Genomic DNA, 24,717 nt, shown 5'->3' on the forward strand with positions numbered 1-24,717 from the left:
ATCAGCTGTCCCCAAAGCAATTTATAGAAATATCACATCAATAAAAAAATTCCAGAAAGATTTTGTATAGATATAGGCAAGATGATTCAAAAATGTAAATGGAAGGACAAAAGAAATAGACTATAGCAGTTTCGAAAAGAAGAATTAAGTTAAACTATATTACAAAGCTCTAGTAATCAAGACAGTGTGGTAATGTCAAAAGCCTAGATACAGAAATCAGTGGAAAAATTTAGAGAATCTAGAAATAGATTCATAAAAATAGAGCCATTTCCTTTTGCAAAACCCAAAAAGACAAGTAAATCAAGAAATAAGAGAGTTTTTTCAATAAATTATGTTGGCATAATTGGGCATCCATAAATTTAAAAAAATCACTTTGACCTAAAACTCATACCTTATATAAAATATAACTCAAAATGGATCGTAGTCTTTAAAATAAAGTATAAAAGTATATTTTTAGAAGAAAACAGAGAGAAAATCTTCATGACCTAGATTAGAGGAAAATTTCCTAGACATTGATGTGCTGAATGAAAGGAGCCAGTCTCTAAAGGTCACATGCTGTATGATTCCATTTACATGACATTCTCAAAAAGAAAAATAATATGGAAGGCATATCAGTAGTTGTCAGAGATAGGAGCAGGAGAGGATATGACTATAAAGATGGAACAAGAGGAAGTTTTGGAGTGATGGAACGGTTCTGTATCTTGATTGTTATGATGGTTACATAAATACATATACATGTGTTAACATTTACAGTACTGTACAGAAAGGTTAATTTTATGATATGATCATTTAAAAGATAAAATTTAATAGAGTGGATTTCATTTTAAAACATTATTAAATGGGGCTCTTGGGTGGCCCAGTCAGTTAAGAATCCAGATCTTGATCTCAGCTTGGGTCTCGATCTCAGGATCTTGATCTCAGAGTCTTGATCTTAGGGTCCTGAGTTCAGGCCCCATGTTGTTCAGGCTCCGCGCATCATCAAGCCTACCTAAGGAAAAAAAAAGGTATTAAATTTCTGAAAAATACCTATTTTTAGACCTTTTAGACCATTAGTACATGAATCTGTGTTTATTTTCAGAGTTAAATTAAGATAATCTATTGCTCCTGCTTCAAAACTGATTTTATGATGGTTAACAACTTCTAGTAAAAGTTTACCATTCACTTAAGTTCTTTTATAAGACCTCAACAATACTCACCTTCAAACAAATAACTCATAATTTCAGCTTTTATCTACTATCTTCAAGCTCACAATTTACTAGGTAATAAATGTAACATGGTATAGCACTGAGCATTATTGAACACTCAGCAAATAGTAACTATATTTTTCATTTCACTTTCCTTGGGTATGGAAGAGCCAGAGTTGAGTCTTTAGCATGGTATGTCTTCAAGTCTAGCCCATATGTACTTCTGAGACCCTGTTCATTTGAAAGGATTAATATCATTAAGACTCTGACATGTACATATGTTTTCTTAAAAAAAACATATTATGGAATCTACCCAATTTGGCAGAATAATCCTGAATACAGAGGTAAATTTGATTTGGGACTAACAATGGATATATTATTTTATGACAATATGTTTATCTTATAAATCATGAACTATATTATACAGTAGTACACTAATTCTCAGTAAATGAATGGATTATATTTTGGTATAACTTTTCTGAGTCAATGAACATGAAACCAGGATTTTTCTAATAGTTCTTCAGAGATAGATTTTATACTCCTAGGACAATAGGTGTGTATAATTTGGGAGATCTTTTTTGGGCAGAGGGGGCATTTTTGTAGTTGGAGGAAGAAGAGTAGGATATTGATTGATTGATTGATTGATTGATTGATTTTTAAGTAATCTCTATGCCCAACATGGGGCTTGAACTCACAATCCCAATATTAAGAGTTCAGTGCTCTACTGACCTAGTCAGCCAGGTGTTTCTTATTGGTGTAATTTTCTAATAAAATCACTTAGCAGTATGATTTAGCATCCATCACATTTGAATTTTGTAGCATGATAACAAAGAAAGTAATTTTGCAAAAAATAATTTTCTTTTGCTTTATCTCATCCATTTCTGCCAAATTTCTGGGTATAGTAGGTATAGAATTCTAGACTGGAAATCACTTCCCAAGGATTTTGAAGTCGTTAAACTATTGCCTTCTACTTCTTATTGTTACAGTTTGAAATTGATGCTATTCTGATTCTCACTTCTTTTTCTTTTCAGAGGTTTTTAAAACTCTTTGTTAGTGTTACCTTGAAACTTATTAGTGTGTATATTCTTTTCCTATTTACTGTATTCAACACTCAGTAGACCTTTTCGATCTGGAAGTCAATGAATTTCAGGTCTGACAAATTTTCTTGACTTACTTCTTTGATGATTTCTTTTTGTTTTCTCTGTTCATTTAGGTACTTACATTTGTTAGCTATTGAATGCCTAATATAAATTCTGTAATTTTATTGCCTTTTAAAAATATTTTATTTATTTATTTGAGAGGGAGAGAGTACAAGCAGGGGGAGGGGCAGAAGGAGAAGCAGATTCCTCTCCGAGCAAGCAGCCTGATTTGGGGCTCAATTCCAAGACCATGAAATCATGACCTGAGCCAAAGGCAGCCGCCTAATCTATTGAACCACCAATGCATCCATGTAATTTTATTGCCTTTTAAAATTCATCTTTTTTTGTCTTTTTTCTAGTTTCTGAGAACAGTCCTCTATTATTCTATTCAATTTTTCTATTTTTTAAATACATTCTGATCTCATATTTTTCATTTCCAAGATCTCTTTCTTACTCTTAGAATATCCCTGACTTATAGAATCCTGTTCTTGGTTCATGAAGGCCTGAAAATAATATCTCCTTATCTCAGTTCTCCTAGGATAATAGGCACACACCCATACAAACATACTCTCTCTCACACACACATACAGAGTTTTGTTTGAACACTCTCTATCGTTCAAGTTCTAATTTTTATTTTTAGTTTCTTTTGGTATATTAGAAGTCTACCTTAAAATTTTGGCAATCTTTGACTGTACATTTATATTTAAAATGAGGTACTAAAAAGGTAACTATAGAAGCTCTGTATGCACAAGTGAGCTCATAAGGCTCACTGTAAGTTGATTAAGCTTGATTTGACTATTTGCATTGAATTCCTAATTTACTACCATTTGTAGTTTTTTCTTTTTTAAATGGGGTCAGTTCCTCTAAAAAGAAGTTCTACTGATCTTTACTTGAGATTTATGAGCAAAATTGCCGTTATTTTGAGAGCTGACCAGGGAAAGAATGCTAAGAAATTTTCAACATCTAGGATGCAGCTTTACCCTTCATCCACTTGCATGCCTGAATCCCAACTTTCTCTAATTCAATCTCTCTGGAAAGAAAATCCCCTGTATTCCTTTGAGATTGGGAAAAGATTCTGAGGGCTCAACTATTCCCTTACACACTATCAACCAATTCTCCTTATTTTTGACTACATACCATTGTTCATCTTTCAGAGATACTGGCTCCTCCAACTTCTAGATCTTTTGGGGTTTCTGAAGCAGGTATTCAGTCAGCTGGCTTCCCCATAGAAGTTTGGTTTTAGCTTCTTGGCTCTACTAATTCAATTAAACACATACATCTAGTTTCCATTTCAACCTTTTCTTGACATTTTTCATCTCTTATCATCTCCTTTTCTGTTATCTTTGTTTATGTAAGGTCTTAAGTATTCTCTTCTTCTGCTGTCATTTTAGTGTCCTTTCTGAGAATGCAAAGATAAAATCATGTGTTCAATATGCCACATTGAACAAGACATCTTCACCACAAATATCTCATCAACCCATCCCTTCCTTTACCTCTGTCCTCTGATTCCATTGTTTTATTTTCCTCTTTTGTTTACTACCAGCCTCTCTGTTTTCAGCTAAAGTCTCTCTTTTTTATCTTCCATACTGCTTGGAAAAGTGATCTTTATAAAAACAAATTCTGAAAATGCCACTACCTTGTGTAAATTCCATAAGTGTACTAGCAGTAGGTAATTTATAACTAAGATACTAGGTCTTTCATGAATCTAGATTCCTAGACTTTTTCCTGATCATGTCCTTGAAATTGTCCCATTCATATTAATCTCCTTGATATTCTCCAAGTGGATTTACTTAATTCTCTACTTAGAATATACTGTCCTCTTCCCCCCTGACTTGTGTCTATTCTTCTAACAAAATTCAACTCAGAAGTCATCTCAAGAAGCCCATCTTCAACCATGAGTACTTCAGTGTATCTCCACAGTGTCTTCTACATGGCTCACTCATAGCAGTTAGGTGAGTAAGTAGAGTTTTAACACTTTCAATACTATATTCCTTGTTCCAATTAGAGTATGTGACATAAAGTAGACAGATAGTAAATGTTTGATGAATGAATGAATGAATGAATGAATGAGTCAGCTATTGGGTTGGACCGGAGTATGTTGTTGGAGATTAAAGAAAAAATATACAAATACAAGTTTATTAACATAGTACTTCATCTAAATTCATCAAAGTTATTCACCACTGGTTTCTGGAAGAATTCTATGACTGTAGTAACTTAGATTTAGACACTCCTCATTTTATTCTTTATTATTAGGAAAACATTTTAATTGTTTATAGCAAATAGTGATAAAGACAGATGGGGCTTGAGTGGGGAAGTAGTTTAGAATAGATAGAATTAAGAATGTATTGGAAAACAAGAAGTTGTCCAAGGTAAATGATCTCCAGAGTCCATGATTCTTTGATCTGGCAAAGAGACCTTAGTCACTGTTCTTGTTGCATCTTAGCTCTCACACTGCTTTGTGTTGCTGGAGGAAAAATGTTCCTTTCAGGAAACTGTACTGGTTAACTTTGTTTCCATTTTGTTGATATTTCTAAAAGACTATTAGTTGTTGTGGGTGAGGAGAATAGACAAATCCATTTGTTTTTGCCAGTCTTTTGTTGATACATCCCTAGCCACTCTTCAATAGTAAATAATACAATTTTCAGTATTTTTGCTTGATTTTAGATAAAAGGAAGTCAATATCAATTTTACTCCTTGTTTGATTTGACTTTCCTTCCCTTTTTTTGCTTTTGGGTTTAAACAACCTCCTTTTTTTCAGTGTCAAGGAGGTTGAGGAGGTTGCTTTAAAATAAAGAGGGTAGAGGAACAGGCCATAGTGCTTTTGTATTTCCCCCTATGTATCACTTATTAAACTCCTGTTGCCCTGACCATTGTTGCTTCCCACTGAAGTCTGGTTTATTTACTTGAAAATCTGATTTGTTTCATTTTATTACTGTGTTTGCGAAGTAACTGATATCAGATTCGGAGGGAAAGAACTGCCATTTACCAGCAGGCTGTGATGGCTTTGCCTCGGTCTGCACGCCTGATTTTGAGGCCTCGTCTGCCCTGGGGCTCCCACAGAAATAAGATTACTGGCAATAACTGCTTCAACTGCTTTGAATAACAGACACAACTCAGAGAGCATAAAATTAGCATAAACACAGCACTAGTGTGTTCCCTCAGCGGATATGAGACAGGCAGGCTATGGAAAATTGACTGAAATGGGGTCAGACAACGTAGAAATCTGAAACGTAGGAAATACCGCCTAAGAGATATGAGGTATTACTACCTCTCTCGTTTGCTTTTATCTCTCTCTATATATATTCATGCAGTTTTAATGATAAAATGTGAGAACTGATGAAAATTAAAGATGCAAAATCACTACCCCCCTATAATGCCTGCATTATCTTTCTAGACAAATTATTATTAATCATTTCTCAGCTTTTTAATCCTGAGGGTAGAAAAATAAACACATTTTCACAGTCGTTTTAAATTGATTTTTGGGGGATATTAGTTTGAGGATAGAGAGTTTGCTTCAGAGAGGAGGTGAACAGCTGAAGCAGTACAGGATCGTAGCTTGAAACAATTCCTCCTATATCTATTTATCAAATATTAAAATGGAATATGCTGCCGACAAACGCAATAAAGTCTAACATTACAGGAAAAAGAGTGACGCTGTGCATCTCAACAGGCAGATGGAAGCTATGATTTTGCTGTTTTAATAATATGTTGTCACATATGGAATACAATTTTCAATACAGCTGCATATAGATGGGTCTCGTTGCCTATTTATTTTTGGTGTGATGTTGGCAAAGGCTCAAGTTATCAACCTCCAAAATGGAATGCCTTTGGAACTTAGCATTTTCTGATCTTATCCTGACCAAAGATAGTTTCAAAGGTTAATAATATAGCACTTCAAATTTGGATTATGGGGAAAAGATATAAATGTTTATTTTAGTACATATCTTCCAAAAAGACTAGCTTTAGGTCACTCAATCAGAGTCTATACATATTCTCTTTCATAGCATTTTTCATATTTGGAAATGTTAATAGTTAATAGTTCATGTCTGTCTCCCCCATTAATCTGTAAATTCTGGGATGCCTGGGTGGCTCAGGGGTTGAGCATCTGTCTTCTGCTCAGAGCCTGATCCTGGGGCCCGGGATTCTAGTCCCACAGTGAGCTCCCCACAGGGAGCCTACTTCTCCCTCTGCCTGTGTCTCTGCTCCTCTCTGTCTTCCATGAATAAATAAATAAATCTTTAAAAAACATCTTTAAATCCCATAAAGTGAGGGACCATCATTTGCCTTATTCCCTACCAGATTCAGAGGGTCTAGTACTGTGCCTAGTATTTATTTATTAAGCACTCAATAAATATTTAATGATTACAAGAACAAAATATGACTGAGTGACCAGGGATATAATATTGTGAAGGATATTATAAACTTTAGACAGTGATTCTTACAGAGAGTCTATAAAAATTTTGATTAAAGAAAGATGATATATCTTTAAAATATATTAAAATGAGATGTCAAGGAGCCACCCCTGTAACACTTAACATCAAAGATAGAAAATATCCATCACACAATAATTCCAAGGGAGCCTGATATTGCGAAGTGCAACTGACATGTGACTTGTTTCGTTTCACATATTCATAAACAGTCAACAGTTTAGGTTGTCAAGTTATGCCTGTCAAGTTATGCCTATGTACCATAATGGTATCAGAAAGTTGCAGAGTGCCAGGTACCATCTCACTCTATGCTGCAGAAGATTTTGGTGAGTTACTCCTTTTTATGTTTGCAAGTATTTCTGTGTGTCCTGTCAAGCACTCACTCTGTGGTTAAATAGAGAAAACTCACATTTCCTTTTTGTCTAATGATTATATATGCTTAAAACTTGAGATAGGGCAGCCTCGGTGGCTCGGTGGTTTGGCGCCGCCTTCCGCCCAGGGAGTGATCCTGGACCAGACCCGGGATCAAGTCCCACGTCGGGCTCCCTGCACGGAGCCTGCTTCTCCCTCTGCCTGTGTCTCTGCCTCTGTGTGTGTGTGTGTGCCTCTCATGAATAAATAAGTAAAATCTTAAAAAAATGAAGAAGAAGTACCAAAAGGCAGACACCATGTCTAATGTTGCTAGTATCTTCAGATCTTTGCATATTGGTGGTATGTATCTGAAAAGTAAGTAGTATAGACAGTATCCTGACTTACTTCAGCTCCCACTTATGTATAAATTAAAACACACAATATGCACACAAGAATTCTGAAAGATGGAAGCCAATCAAGGACCCTACTATATGCAAATTTAATCTCAACTTAATTTCCAAAAAAGTTCTTTTCAGCCAGAACTTTTCTTCCTGCTCAGGAGTACATAAGCCACCAGGCATGGTTATATTTGTGCATGTGTACTAGATGAGATTAGGAGAGTCGGGTGCTGTGGGTTGAATTCCCTGTGCCCAAAGTAACAGCAATTCACATTTTGGGGCTCTCTTCTTTGTTCATGGGTCCATTTGAGTAAATACCAAGCAGCATAATTGCTGGATCTTAGTCTTATTTCTATATATGGAATTTTGAACAGAAGTTTTGCAAGGACCAGGGAAGAACATATATGTGTGTACATTATTCATATTACAGTCTATGGGCAGGTTGTGAACTATCGTACATATTTGCCACATATAAACCAATCTGATTGATTATATTTTACCACTCTTCAGACTATTACCTAAGTTACATGTACCATCATCTTCCCTGCACATTCTACGAAATTCAATCCAATTTAGTAGAAATCTATAAATGCTAGGGTTACCACATAAGATGGAATAATGCCTGGAAACAGTAATTTTCCTTCCAAATAAGTGCAAGAACAGTGTGTGCATCTAGCTCAAAATAAATGAAAAACTTTTTTAACTTTTAGAATTATGGAAATGTGAGTGGAAAATTGTGTCAGATAATGCCAGCTCCTTGTCCCATGTTTCTGCCTCTGGATACCTTAACTGTGCTTCCTGCCCAGTCTTGGCTATTCATGCACAAACTCTCTCTTCAGGTAAAAGACTCAACAGCTAACCATTGCTTTAAAAAAGTTGATTCTGGGGGTCCCTGGGTGGCTCAGTGGTTGGGCGCCTGCCTTCGGCCCGGAACATGATTCTGGAGTCCCAGGATAGAGTCCCGCGTTGGGCTCCCTGCAGGGAGCCTGCTTCTCTCTCTGCCTGTGTCTCTGCCTCTCTCTCTCTCTCTCTCTCTCCCTTTTTCCCTGCATCTCTCATGAATAAATAAATAAAAATATTTATAAATAAATAAAAAATTGATTCTACACATGTCCTAGTTTCTGCATGGGTAATATGCTGTGCCAGGCACAACATCAACAAGAATCTTAATTCATAAGCCCCCAATAAACATTATATTCCTGGGTCAGAGTCTATGTTCAATGAATATTGAGTTGACTCAACAAATATATACTGAGTACCTCTTTCTCACCAAGTAAATTTCTAGGTACTCAAAGTACAGAATTGAAGGAGACAAACAAGGTCCTTGCTCCCTTAGGGTCCACAAAATTAGATGGTCAGGTGGACCATTCATTAGTAGGATTTCCCCACACCACTGTGTGTTAAGGCTACCCCTGAGGCTATAGTGTAGGGCAGTCTGTTTTTAGTTTGCATCCTCATACCAAGCCAAATCATTTGTGAACCAAGCTTGACCTTTCCTCTCTTCTGTCAGCTGGTTATAAGAGACTACACCCCATGTGGCCACAGGTATGAGCTGATGGAGAAGTGTGATGTAACAGTTATAGATAATAGGAGAGTCTGGGCTGCCTGCTTGTGCAGCTCACTTGTAACCCTTTGGTACTGCGTATGTTTCATCCTAGATGAGCCACTCTCATTATTCGGGATTGTTGCTGAGCCTGGACAACCATATGACTTAGTGGCTCTGACCAACCTCAGCTCATGGTGGGTAATTCTAGCTGCATGGTCACTTGATAGTCAATTGGTTGCGTGCTCCTTCTTAACCAGGCCCCAGTAGCACACTAGGAGCTGATTTTTGAAAGGTGCATAATTTTTCAATGCATGTGGCATTGCCCTGTTTCAGAAACCCAGGGGTCTTTTTTTTTATTCCATTAAGGCTCCATAAGGAAGGAAGGCTTAACATGCTACCTTTCCCCACCATATACATTCCAAGCTCATTGGACCTACTGGATCATGTGGCCCAATGGGCGCAGCCACATTCAGAGCCATTCCTGTTTGGTGCTCACCTCAAACCATTCCATCAGTGTATCAGCTCAGAAGTATTCCCAGGTATAGAATGTGCTGCCTCCAAAACCTGATGAGGCCCGCCAAGCATTCTGCTTTATTTTTCGTGGCGGGTGTTGTGACTACAATAGCTTCACTTTAGATAAGATGTTCTTGCATGCTCCAAACCACCACCTCCCTGAATATTTCACTGATGCAGGGGATCCCTGATTACCCAAGCTTTGTCTCACCCTCTGGAAACATGTGTACTACTGCACATATCACTTTCTGCTCCTACGGTCTAGTTAGCAGGATGCCATCAATGAAGTGGACCAGTGTGATGTTCTGTGGGACATCCGGGCAATCCAATTCTCATTATAATAATGCCTCCGTTAATGCTGGACCCATCACTATCTAGTCATGCCCATCACTATCTCTGAGCCCTGATCTAGAGTAACATCTCCTACCTCCTACTATAAGGCTTTCAGTGATTCTGGTGCCCATCTCATCAGCACATTTTCTGTTATCTTAGCAAATGAAGTATCCACCAGACTCCCCTGTAGGACCATAATTTTCTAGTACATTTACAACCTTATACAATGTACATCCACTCAGGCATACTTACTTCTCTGAGCTTTTTGATTCCTTCTTCCTCCATCAGATATGGAAATTATGACATTTACACTTCACTTTGTATGGAGCTTCTGTAAGCCATTCTAGCAACACATTGGCATCATTTCCTGGGTTCCTTGCCAGGAGATTAAATCCTGTGTTGTGGGAGATTGTTCTCCCTTATCCACCATCATATTCCACCAGCTTTAATATGGCATTCTCGGGACCAAGCTCCACATGAGCTCTCCAGGGTCCTGCTGGTGTATGATGGCTAGGTCCTGGAGCTTCTTTGTGGTGTCGTCCTTTACTTCCCTTGGCAGGCACATTTCCCAGCTGACTAATATGTGACTTAAACCTAACCATTGGCTTAGGGACTGTGAGGAAAGATGAGAGTACATCTTGAGTGGGGTACTACTTGATTTGAAAAGTAGAGGTCTCTGTACTATCTTTAAGCAAAGATGTGCCCCAGTCTCTAAAAGGGAGGATAGGCCACTCCCGCCAGCCCTGAGAATTTACAGCAACAGTTGCCAACCTGGGTAATTTCCCTCCACCCCCAGTAGATGTTTGGCAATGATTGTCACAAATGGTTGGGGGGAAGCTAGTGGCTGCTGGCATATAGTGGATAGACCAGAGATGCTGCTAAATACCTTACAATGCACAAGACAGCCTCTCTGACCCCTCCCAACAACAAACTATCTGGCCCCATATGCCAATAAAGCAGAGATTGAGAAGTCCTGGTTTAGGGGAACTTGGGGGTTTGCGGTGTTCAATACATAATGCTCAATATTTCATCACTTATCTTAGGGTCTCATTCTTCCTAACCAGGTTCTGGATCTTGGCATAGAAGACCAGCTCAGGTTCTCTGAAGTTCTGCCATTCTTATGGATAAATCTTGGGCTGGTCCTTAGGTTGTTCTGCTTTTCAATTGTGCAAGATAGATCTAACGTTATATGTTTCCAAGAGGATTTTCTGGCTTTCATACCTAGCCTTTAATTTATGATTAATCACTCCAAGCCTTCCATTATTTGCTTTCCAAAGATTCAAATATCCCCCAGCAAACCTACTCAATTTCATCGTTCCTATAGCTATTATTGTCTCTGTATTTCCCAAGCGCCTAATATATCACACCCACTAATGCATTTTCTTCCACCAGGGTACCATTGCAATTTACCTCAGATGGAAGTTTTAACTGCTGTCTTGTGCCTTCCACCAGTAATAGGGAACTCCTGCCCACTGGCTGGCAGGTGAATCAGTTCCAGAATCTCATGCCAGCATCTGCTTTCTCTTACTTCTGCTACTGTTATCAGTCAAGTTCCCCAGGAAGGGAAAGGAGACTCCTGGATGAGAACTTGTCTACAGAAGATGTCTTGGAGAGTACTGATGGATTTCTCTCACCTGTGGGAGAAAGAAAGGCAGCAGAGATGGGTGAGAAGTTGGCTCTGGTGCAGACACAGTCACAACAGTGGGCTCAGACATTTCCCAGGGAGCTCGGTAGCCAAAATGGTCTTGCAAGGTTGATCAGGTTGAGATAAGGATACTGGTCCTTTGCGTTCTGCATCATCAATTCTATTGGCTGCCCCCTGGAAAAAGTAAAACTTTGGGTCAAGCAGCTCTCTTCAGTGGAGGGCAATTCCTGAAGAGAGCAAAAATGCAGAGGGTTGAATGTGAACTTGTACATCCCGCAGGTGGGCAACAGATCCTTCAATCCAGAGGGAAATCTGGTAGCAGGGCACAGCATGCATTACAATGGGTAACCCCCTCTGGCTGAATTAAATGGGGTGACTGGTTATCTACTCTCTCTGTAGCTGCAGATGGTAAGGCAGTCAAGGAGAGAGTGAAGTATTTTCAGATTTCTTTCTTAAAAGCTAGAAGTAAATAGAGGGCCTCTTCTCTGCTCTCTGATAGCAAGATCATGTAGCAGTCTGCGGGGAGGATACATAGCGGTATTTTCACTGGGGGCAAAAAGATGAGAACTGCTTCAGCTCTGTCTCAGAGCTGATAAGAAATAATAGTTGATGGATGTGTAATAAGGAAATAGTAATGTTCTTAATAAATATTGCCAGAACTCTTCTTAGAATGGAAACTACCTTTGTTTGGAAAACTACCTTGATAATCCACTTGGGATAGCGTGAGGCTCCACACTTATGAAAATTCACAGGGATCTAAACAAGGGATGGTCATTAAAATGTTTTATATGACTTTTTTGTTATTTTTAAAGGATTTTATTTATTTATTAGAGAGAAAGAGAGAGAGCACAAGCAGGGGAGCAACAGAGAGAGGGATGAGCCGGCTCCTCACTGAACAGAGTCTCATGCAAGGCACATTCCCAGGACCCTGGGATCATGACTTGAGCTGAAGGCAGATGTTTAACTGACTGAGCCACCCAGGCACCCCATGAGTTTTTAAAAATTCATGTTTTTAAAAAGAAAGAAAAGTAGGTTGTTTTGTTCCTCGGAGAAAGCACAATTGAAAAGAGGACTGTAATCCATTAGGACACTTCCTCCCCTTAGTAACAAGAATCTGATTCAAATAAACTTAAATAGCAATATCTTATACTCCAGGAAATACAAAGGTGGTGCAGGTGCTAGGTATGAAATCAGGTATTTTCTGTCTCTTTGCTCTGCCACTCACAGCTTCTTCTTTTTGGTGTGGATTTTATTCAAACAAAAAAAAAGAAAAAAGAAAAAAGAAAAGAAAAGAAAAATTTAATCTAAATGGAGGAAATAAGTCACAGACTCCTCAAAAACAGTACTTGACATGGATTTCTATCAAAACACCAAATGAATGGCATAAGCTAAAATAATTTAGGAGAATAAGAATTACTTTTATCATGTAATGATTCTTTTTTTTACTTAATAAACCTGTTAGTCTATAATTATTCAATATCCACTGTACCAAACTTTTCTTGTACTGCAAGCAACTATTGTTCCCAGTCTATAGATAAGAAAACTCACACCTTGAAGTCTCTAAGGACCCTACAAGTACAGTGTCTGATTGGCTTTGTCTTTCCCAAGATCCAGGAGAAAAATTCATTGCAGATCTTCTAGGTCTTTGAGTATTCCCCATCCTTCATTTATTAATATCTGAGCAACTGCAGAGGACAAACTTCTTTTGCATACCAGACATTTTCTATGAACTCAATAATATATCTCACATATAGTTAGTTTTTCAAATATATGTAGATGTTAGAATAAATAAAATTTAAATTTATTTAAATCATCACTTCATAGAACTTCAGTTTTTTTAAGTATGTTTTCCCAGTTAACAGATACATTTCAAATATAATTACTGTCAGTTAAGGATCCAGAACAATTTTTGACATTAAATCTAGGTCTTCAATCTTTAGAAGATTGGGAAAATGAGGAACCTCTCTCATTTTCTGAGTGTTGAGGTATGAAAGGGGGAGAGTTGTATTCATGTTGATAATTATAAGATTACGTAACAAACCACCAATTTGTCAACCAGATAACCCCTCTCTCTCCACAGTATCCATTCACACAGTCATACATTTATGAATAAGATGGTTACACTGATTCAGGTTTATGCAGGAAATAAAGGTAATTATTATTATTATTTTTACAACCTTGGGTAAGAGGAGAGTGGTTTAAGACAGTGACATAGGAAGATCCTGAACTCACCTCTCCCACAGATATACCAAGTCTATGGCTATATTTAATTCCCTCTGAGAAAAACCTGAAAACTGGCTGAAGAGCTCTTGCACAGCAAAGGATAAAAGGGCCACATTAAGAGAGGTAGGAAAGGCAATGATGTGGTCTCATCAAAAACCATGCCCCTAACCCAAGTGCAGTGACCCATAATCTAGAGGGATCAAACAAACACAGAATTTTCCCCTGAGGAGCAAGGGATTCATATTGCATATAAAATACTCCAAAATTTGGTATCTACACTAGAGAGAGAGGTCCCCAAAACATCTGGCTCTGAAAAGCAACAGAGCTTATATCAAGAAGACCAAAAGGCTGTAGGATATAGAGAGTCCACTCTTAAAAGGCTTTCACACAGACTCTTAAAAGCAATAAGAGAAAAACAATTTGCTACATACAAGGGAACCACCATAAGATTATTAGCTGATTTTTTAGAAAATTTGCTGTCTGGAAGAATGTGGCAGGATGTATTTAAAGTGCTAAGAGAAAAAAAGAAAACTTCCAATCGAGAATACTCTACCTGCCAGTGCTATCATTCAGAACTGAAGGAAAGACAGAGTTTTCCAAATAAGCAAAAACTAAAGGAGTTCATCACCACTAAATTAACTTTATAAGAAATGTTAAGGTTTCCTCTTTAAGCTGAAAAGAAGAGGCACAAACTAATAAGAGTAAAACATATAAAAGTACGGGATCCCTGGGTGGTGCAGCGATTTGGCGCCTGCCTTTGGCCCAGGGCGCGATCCTGGAGACCCGGGATCGAATCCCACATCGGGCTCCTGGTGCATGGAGCCTGCTTCTCCCTCTCCTGTGTCTCCGCGCCTCTCTCTCTCTCTTGTGACTATCATAAATAAATAAAAATTTTAAAAAAAATTTTAAAACATATAAAAGTAAAAATCTCACTGCAAGGAAAATACTTAGTAAAACTGGTGAATTAACTACTTATAAAACAAGAAGGAAGGCTAAAAGACCATAGTAGTTAAATTAACTATAACAATAATAATTAATTAAGGGGCACCTAAAATAAGAAATATAAAAGTTAAAATGGGGGAGGAGAAGATAGAGTTTTTATTAGTGTGTTCAAACTAAAGTTGCTATCAACTCAAAATAGACTGCTATACATATTGGCTGTTATATATAAACCACATGGTAACCACAAAACAAAAACCTATAGTAGATATACAAAAGATAATGAAAGAAGAAACTAAACACAACACTAAAGAAATTAATCAAACCACAAAAGTGAGAGAAGAAAGGAACAGAGAACTACAAAAACAGATAGAAAACAATTAACAAAAGGGAAATAAGTACATACCTATCAATAATTACTTTAAATGTAAATGGACCAAATTCTCCAATCAAAAGACATAGAGTGGCTAAATGGATTAATAAAACAAGACCCATCTAAATGTTGCCTGTAGGAGACTCACTTCAGTTTTAAAGACACACACAGACTGCAAGTGACAGAATGAAAAACAAATTATATGTACATGGAAACAAAAAGAAAGCTTGTGCAACTATTTTTATATCAGACAAAATAGACTTTAAACCAATACTATAGAGGTGCCTGGGTGGCTAAGTCTTGACTATTGATTTCAGCTTAGGTCATAATCTCAGGGTCATGAGATTGAGCCCTTTCCCCTCCTGTTTGTATTTTGCATTCTCTCTCTCTCTCTCTCTCTCTCTCTCTCTATATATATATATATATATATACACACATATATACACATATATATGTTCATATATACTCATATATATCCATATATATATATGAATGCTATAATAAAAGGCAAAACAGTGCATTATATAATGATGGGGGCCAATCCAACAAGAGGATATAACATTTGTAAATATTTATGCACTTAACACAGAAGCATATAAAGCAAATGTTAATATACACAAGGAAGAAATTGACAGCAACACAATAATAGTAGACCATGTAGACAGAAAAACAATATGGAAACATTGGCCTTAAATGACATTCTGTACCAGATAACTTAATGGATATGTACAGAACATTCCATGGAAAACAAGCAGAATACGTCTTCTCTTTAAGAGCACATAGACGATTCCCCAAGACAGATTATGGTAGGCCATAAAATAGGTTTCAATAAATTTAAGAATACTGAAATCATACCAAGTATGATCCAAGTATCTTTCCAACTACAATAATATAAAACTAAAAATCTATTACTAGAAGAAAACTAGAAAATTCACAAGTACATGCAGATTAAACGACATGCTACTAAACAACCAATGGTTCAACAAGGAAATAAAAGGAGAAATAAAATATATTTTGAGACAAATGAAAATTTAAATAGAACATTCCAAAATCTATGACATGTAGCAAAAACAGTTCTAAGAAGGTAGTTCATAATGATACAGGCCTGCCTCAGTAAAGAAGAAATATCTCAAACAGTTTAACTTTGCACCTAAAGAAATTAGAAAAAGAAGGGCAAACAAAGCCAAAAGTTAGTAAAAGGGAGGAAATGATAGAGATGATAAAAGAAATAAATGAAATAGAGACTAAAACATAATAGAAAGATCAGTGAAACTAAGAGCTGTTTCTTTGAAAAGATAAAATTGACAAACCTCTAGGCAGACTCAGTAAAAAGAGGGCTCAAATAAAATGAAAATAAATGAGAATTTACAAATGACAGCACAGAAATACAAAGTATCATAAGATATCATTATGAACAATGATATGCCAACAAATTGGACAATCCAGAAGAAATAGATACATCTACAAACATACAATTTTCCAAGACTGAATCATGAAAAAATAAAAATTTGAATGGGCTGATTTCTTGTACGAAGATTGAATCAGTAGCCAAAAAATTCCCAGCAAATAAAAGTCAAGGACCAGACTGCTTCACTGGTAAATTTTACCAAACATTCAAAGAAATACCTATCTTTCTCAAGCTCTTTCAAAATATTGAAGAGGAAGGAACACTTCCAAACTCATTCTGGAAAGCCAGCATTACCCTGATACCAATACCAGACATACCACAAAAAAGGACACCACAAAAAAAAAGAAAATTAGAGGTTTATCCCTGATATACATAGTTGCAATAATTTTGGCAAAATGCTAGAAAAATAAATTCAACAGTATAGTAAAAGGATCACACGTCAGGACCAATGGGATTTTACTTGATGCAGATGGTTTGACATTTACAAATCAATTAGCATGACACGCCACATTAACAAAATGAAAGATAAAAATCATATGATCATTGCAATAGGTGTAGGAGAAGCATTTGACAAAATTCAGCACCAACTTATAAAAACTCTTAACAAAGTGGGAATAGAGGGAAAATACCTCAACATAATGAAGGCCATAGATGACAATCCCACAGCTAACAATATACTCAACACAGGACAAAGATGCCCATTCTCACCACTTTTATTCAACATAGAAATAGAAGTCCTAGACAGAGCAATTAGGTAAGAAAAAGAAATAAAGTCATCCAAATCAGAAAGGAAGAAGTAAAATTGTCATTATTTGCAGATGACATGATTCTATATATAGAAAATCCTAAAGACCACACCAGAAAACCATTATAACTAATAAATGAACTTAGTAAAGTAGCAGGATACAAAACCAATATACACAAATATGTGGCATTTCTATTAGCTAATAATGAACTATCTATCAGAGAAATTAAGAAAAATTCCATTTACAATTCAATCAAAAAGAATAATATATCTAGGAATAAATTTGATCAAGGAGGTAAAAGATATGCGTATTAAAAAATATAAGACATTGATAAAATAAACTAAAGAAAAAAATAAATGGAAAGATACTCATGCTCATGCATTGGAATAATTAATATCAAAATGTCCATACTTCCCAAAAAATCTATAGATTCAATTCAATCCCTACCAAAATCCCAAAGGTATTTTTTCACAGGACTAGAACAAATAATTCTGAAATTTGTGTGGAACCACAAAAGACTCTGAATAGCCAAAGCAATCTCAAAAAGGAGGATCAAAGTTAGAAGTGTCACTCATTGATTTCAAACTACATCACAAAGCTATAGTTATCAAAATGGTATGGAATATAATTGTGAGAGCACAGAAATAAATCCACACATAGAAAGTCAATAAATTTATGACACAGGAGGAGAATGTACAATGGGTAAAAGGAAGTCTCTTCAATAAATAATATTGGGAAAAATGGACAGCCACATAAAAAAATAAAAGTAAGCCATTATCTTATATTATATACAAAACTAACTCAAAATGGATTAAAGCTTAAGTGTGAGATCTAAGACCATTCAATTCCTAGAAGAAAATATAGATAATAATCTCCTTGATATACATCTTGGTGTCAAATTTTTGGATAAGACTTCAAAAACAAAGGCAACAGAAGCAAAAATAGGCAAGTGAGTCTACATCATATATCATACTACATAAAAATTTTTTTGCATAGAAAGGAAATCATTAACAAAATGAAAGGGCAACAAAGGGTACCTGGGTGACTCAGTCAGTTAAGCATCCAACTCTTGATTTCAACTCAGGTTATGATCTCATGGTACTGAGATCAGACCCCACATCAGCCTCCATGCTGAGCATGGAGCTTGCTAAAAATTCTCTCTCTCCTGCCCCTCCCCACCACTCTTGCTTTCTCTCTCAAAAAATAAAAAATAAAAAATAAATTCTAATTAAAAGCCAATCTACAGAATGGAATAAAATATTTGCACATCTTTTATGTAATCAAGGTTTAACAAACAAAATACATAAAAAAATCAACTCAATCACAAAATGAAACCAAAGCCAACAAAAAGTTCAAATAAAAAATGGGCAAAAGTTATAAGTAAACATTTTTCCAAAGAAGACACACTGATGGCTGATAGGCAGATGAAAAGATGTTCAACAACACTAATCATCAGGGAAATGTAAATCAAAACCACGAGATGTCATCTCATACCTGTCAGAATGGCTATTATCAAAAGATGAGAAACAACAAATGTTAGGATGTGGAGAAATGGAAACTCTTGTACATTGTTGAAGGGAATGTAAATTGGCTCAACCACTATGGAAAACAGTTTGAAGATTCCTTAAAAAATTAAAAATGGAATTACCATATGATACACTGTTCCACTCTTGTGTATTTATCCAAAGAAAATGAAAACACTCATTTCAAAAGATATATGCATCCCTAAGTTCATTGCAGCATTATTTATGATACCCAATATATGGAAACAACCTAAGTGTCCATTGATGGATTATTGGACTAAAAGATGTTATACACACACAGGCTACACACTAGAATACTACTCAGGCATGAAAAAGAAAAAAATCTTGCCATTTTTGGATGGATGTTGAAGGTATTGTGCTAAGTGAAGTAAGACAAAAAAAGACAAATATCACATGATTTCATATACATGCGGAATCTAAAAACAAAACAAATGCATTAACAGAACAAGACTCATAGTACAGAGAACAGATTAGTGGTTATCTGAGAGGAAGAGGATTGGGGGTAATTGAAATGATTGAAGGGGATTTGTTATATGAGGTGATAGATGGTAATTGTGATGATGGATGATGGATGGATGTGGTGACCACTTTGTAGTGGATATAAAACTCAGATTAAGGCAGCCCTGGTAGCTCATCGGTTTGGCGCTGCCTTCAGCCCAGGGCATGATCCTGGGGACCCAGGGTCAGGTCCCAAGTTGGGCTCCCTGCATGGAGCTTGCTTTGTCCTCTGCCTGTGTCTCTGCCACTCTCTCTCTCTCTGTCTCTCTGTCTCTCATGAATATGTAAAAATAAAATCTTAAAAAAATAAAAATCAAATTATTGTGTTGTACACATGAAACTAATATAACATTATATACCCATTTTACCTCAATTAAAAATGATTTACTTAAAAAAGAATTTAAAATAAAAGATATAAAAAACCTCAGATAAGAAGCAAGAGGCTTTTCTTATCTTTCTGATGCCTGCAGAAAATTCTGTATGTGTGTGTGTACACTAATAAAATAGAAATATAGATAAAGCATATTGAAGATATGTCAGATGAAGAGAAATCACTGTATGAAAATATTGACAGTATACTTGATGTTTTCCTCAGTTTTCTTCTCCTTTTGGTGAGATGAAAATTGCTCTGGTGTGGACACTAGATAAAAGAGTAATATTTCTCTGATTTTGATGACAATACTGAAGTCTTAATTAAGCACAGTGTATAAGGAGATCATGAACAGATTTCAAAGTCTCTTCTCCTCTAGGCTTCAAAACATGCGGATGCCACTGTCATTTCCCAAGAAGCCAGTCTTTTGTTCCATAACAAAACTAGCCAAATCTCTCTATTTTTCCAACCCATAGATTGAACACTGTTTCAGAAGCATCACTGAATTAATCTTAAAATATCTTCACCACACATCTACTTATAGTACAGTGCCTAATATTAAATAGGTGCTAATATTTTTTTAACAAATGAAAAACTATATTCTCAATTTCCAGATAAATTCCCCTGATTATGGGGAATTTATGGATTTTCCATGGAAAATCACGGAGATGCATTTTCCCATTTGCACTTTAACAAATTACCAGACACCTTGAATCAGTTAATGATGTTACTATAGATACAGAGAGCAGAACATCTCCAGATTGGTATGTAAATAATTACTGCCATAATAAACCAAATAATCAATAAATAACAAAGTTATTGATGAAGTTATTATTGATTTCTTAAATGTATGCATCAGCCACCACTTTTATTTCCTCAGCTTTGTCTTCATATTGTCAGGAGTTATTTCAACTCATTTAAATTTAATTGATCTAAAATTTTTGAGACAGAATTTTTTTTAAAGGACTCTACTTCAGCATTTAAAAATGATGTGATTTCTAATTTTTCCTATATTTATAATTATACAGATGCATTTCTAAGCACATTTACGTATATTTTTTAAATTAACAAATACTCTTTACCAGTAATTTTTTGTGAACTCTAGAGGAACAGAGTTTAGTAGGACACATTACTTTCAGAAACTCACTACTGGAGCACCTGGGTGGCATAGCTGGTTAAGCAACCAACACTTGGTTTCAGCTCACACAGCGATCTCAGGATCATGAGATCAAGCCCGTGCATCAGGCTCCATACTCAGGCTCAGTATGCTTAAGACTCTCTCCATCTCCCTATGCCCCTCCCCACTGTGATTTCTCTCTCTCTTAAATAAATAAACATATTTTAAAAAAGAAAAAGTAACTAACTCACTATTATAATAATGTATAAAGATGCAAACATACAAATTTAAAATCATGGTTTCATTTAAGTATTCTTAATCAGAGTATGGGGGTAAAAGAGGTATCTAGTAGGTTGAGGCCAATGAGGTAACCGAACATCCTACAGTGCACAGGACAGGCCTCACAATAAAGAAATGTCTCTTGCGAATTGTCAATAGTGCAAAAGTTGAGAAATAGTAGGTTTAAGAAAAAAAGATACTGGATGCTCAGATTAGAATTCAGATCTGTTGACTCTGATGTGACCATAAGACAAATTACATCATTGTGTCCATCTCTCTGTGAAATGTATAACAAGTCCACTTTGCCAACATGGGGGAAATTATACCTACCTTAAAGAGTTCTTACAAGATTAGATGAGATACATTTGGATATCCTAAAATTTTCTGTTAACCTTATACTCTAATAGGAGCTCCGGCTCCTGTTAAGGACACACCCTCTAATATTTTCTAATTTGTATTTTTATATTTATCCTTTGATAATACATTGTTTGGTTCTACCTGTTGTGGTTTTACATAAACAAATTATTTTCTCACATCATATTTTTGGGGGTTTTCTGTGTTGAAACTTGTAGTTGACTTTATTCATTTCATTAATATTTCATTTTATGAATAAGGATTCATTGTTATTGATAGTATATTTTGTGAATAAATATACCACAATTTACTCATTTTACACTGACAATTACTTCGGTAGTTTACAGGTTTTGCTATCACAAATAATGTCTCCATGAACATTCTGTACTTTTCTAAGTGTATACCTAGGATAGAGTTACTGAGCATCAGAGGGTACATTTATTCCACTTAGATCATTAATGACACTAGCAGAAGATGAGAATTTTTATTACATTAATCCTTACTAAGGCATTTCTATGCTTTTCTATTTGTTTTCTAATTAAAAGACATGAAATGTTTGTGCATTTGGGCTTTAATTTGTTCATTTATAATTAACGAGATTGATCTCTATTTATGTTTATTGTTCAATTGTGTGTCTTAATAAGTCAAATGCCAGCTCCTAGCTATTATACATTTTTTCTTCCTGATTTATAGGAGTTCTTTTTATGTTCAATATACTAATCCTTTTGTTATACATATTGCAAGTATTTTGTTGCCTTTATGGTATCTTTTGTTAAATAGTAAACCTCAAATTGAATGAAACGATCTTTAGTCCATCTGGAATTGATTTTTGTGATGTATAAGCTAGGATTTAATTTATTTTTTTCGCAAAATATAACTGAGCTTTTCTTCCATACCTTGTTTTATTTTTTTTAAGATTTTATTTATTTATTCATGAGAGACACAGAGGTAGAGACATAGGCAGAAGGAGGAGCAGGTCTTTACTAGGATCCTGATGTGGGACTCAATCCCAGGATTCCAGGATCACACCCTGAGTCAAAGGCAGACACTCAACCACTGAGCCACCCAGGTGCCCCACACCATCCTCTGCCCAATGATATGCGACATGAACTTTGTCATACATCGAGGTGCCATAAATGCATGGGCTTGTTTTGTGGCTCCACATCAATTCCCTTGGTCCTTTTATTAGCCAACTCTACCTAAGTCAATACTATAATATCTTTAGAACAAGTAGTTTCTCATTGTTGGTATATATCATTTACCCCTCATGTCATACATTAGTTCTTTTTCTTCTTCAGGAGTGTTTGGCTTTTTTAAAATGCTTTTCCATTTAAATTTTAAAAAGGAAGCATCTAGTCAATTCTTAGTCAATGCTAGCATTTTCACTGAAATGTCATTGAAATTGTATATCAATTTGAGAAAATATGACCGTATGATATTGAGTTTTTGGCTTCATGAACATAGTGTATGTCTCCATTTAGGTTTATAAAATGTTTTTCAATAAAGTATATAACATTTTCATAAAAAGTTTTACATATATTTTTATAGCTTCTTAGCTATGTCATTTTTAGAAAACCATTATAAATGATATAAATATTAATTTTTCCAACTGTTACTGATCTAAAGAAATGTAATTACTATAGGGTGCCTAGGTGTCTCAGTTGGTTGAACAACCGACTTGATTTAGGCTCAGGTCATGATCTCATGCATTGTGAGATTGAGCCCCACATTGAGCCCCTTGTTCAGTGAGGTGTGTCTGTGTGAAAGAGTCTCTCCTTCTGCTCTCCTCCTGCTCTCTATCAAAATAAATAAATAAATCTTAAAAAAAAGAAATGTAATTACTATGTAACATTTTCTAATTAGTATATGGAAAAAACAACGGATGGTTTACAATCTATTGATTATACAGCAAGTAATCAGCTTTCACCTTGTTATAATTTTATATATTTATTATCTACCTTAAAAATAATGTTGATGTTAAAAGATTCTTTCTCATTCTTAGATGATATTCACTAGGATGATCATCCTACTAATACTAGGCATCAAAATTTTGTTTTTATCCAGAATATGTTTCACCAATGAAACCTGTTACAGAGTATTCTCTTTTTATTTTGTGAGGACAACAACCTAACTTAGAATCAAATTCTTAAATGGATGTCTCATATATAGTGACATATAGGAGCTATTACTGATATATTTTAACAAATAAGGTGAATTAACTTATTGGGTTATGTATATACTTTTATTGTAACCTACATAACAATTTGTTTAAGTCAGTGTCTCACCTGATTACATTTATCATAGTCTCTCCTTAAGAGTGAGTGTACTTGAATTTCACAAGAGTGTGATTTTTCTGGTTTGACATTTTTATTGTCGGGAATGCCTCCAGACCTAGAGGAACAAGGTCATTTCTTTAAAATGTTAAACTCTTCCCTGGTCTAAAACTTTATTCTTCTTTGCAGTTTTTTTTAAAGGACTTAAAAAAAAAGGTCCAATTAGTAAATTTTCTGGAGAATGCCAGATGTCCTCTCTTAATTTACCACTTTCACCTTTACTTCCTGTCCTTGCAGCCATACACCAGCAAAGGGAAATAGATAGCTCTGTGTTGTCTCAACAAATACAATTTGAGAAATAATATTTGGGGGAAACCTTGATAGTTTAAAGTCAGAAGATGTACCCAAACTAACTTCTATTACTTATGGGCAGGCAACAAAAAAATCAAATAACCAATAACCCATTCTCTTCCCAGAGCTGCAGGCATTTGACTTACATTTGGGTCCAGAAGCCTTTCTTTAGCTAATTCTGTTTTTATTGGCCAATTCTTTCATTATTTTTATATAAACTAATCAATGTAAGCTCTAGTCTAGACAGCAAAATCAGCAAGTCCCTTCTATGTGCCTCCGTCTGACATCCATGGGGCTGCTACCCTGTATCTCTAAAGGATACATGTTAAAACTTCCTATTATGTTTACCAGAAATAGAATTAAGGATTAAAGGAATATTATATAGTTTCTGCCTTTTGGTACAAAAAATCTGCCTCTATTATTATTATTTCTAGTTTCTATTTTTATTTCTTTTGTCAAGCCTCCTTCATGCAGCCTTTTTAGTACAGTTTTGAACTAGCAACTAGCGAGCTAGTGATAGTTACATAGTGACAAAGAACCCATATTCTCCAACCCATCAGGAGAAAAGAAGAAGCACATCTGATATCCTTTCCTGTAAGTAAGTCTTTGTTAATATTCTCCTTGATCTTTGAAGGCTTAATCCAGCAAAGGTAGAGGGACTCCTGTGTGTTTCCCTCTTTGCCACCAATCTGTGTTTTATGTCCCA

General features: G+C 35.7%; 1 long non-coding RNA gene across 1 annotated transcript in view; it reads right to left on the minus strand.

Moving 5' to 3' along the window:
- Positions 1-429: 429 nt before the first annotated feature.
- The window catches only part of LOC140636884 (uncharacterized), a 53,725-nt gene continuing 29,437 nt past the window's right edge, over positions 430-24,717 (minus strand). Inside the window, exons 8-10 of the long non-coding RNA XR_012034131.1 lie at positions 11,302-11,525; positions 3,461-3,722; positions 430-988 (exon numbers count right to left, since the gene is read on the minus strand). This is a non-coding gene — a long non-coding RNA (uncharacterized lncRNA). The remainder of the gene's footprint in view (positions 989-3,460; positions 3,723-11,301; positions 11,526-24,717) is intronic.

Source organism: Canis lupus, chromosome 7, assembly GCF_048164855.1.
Source record: "Canis lupus baileyi chromosome 7, mCanLup2.hap1, whole genome shotgun sequence".
NCBI lineage: Eukaryota > Metazoa > Chordata > Mammalia > Carnivora > Canidae > Canis > Canis lupus.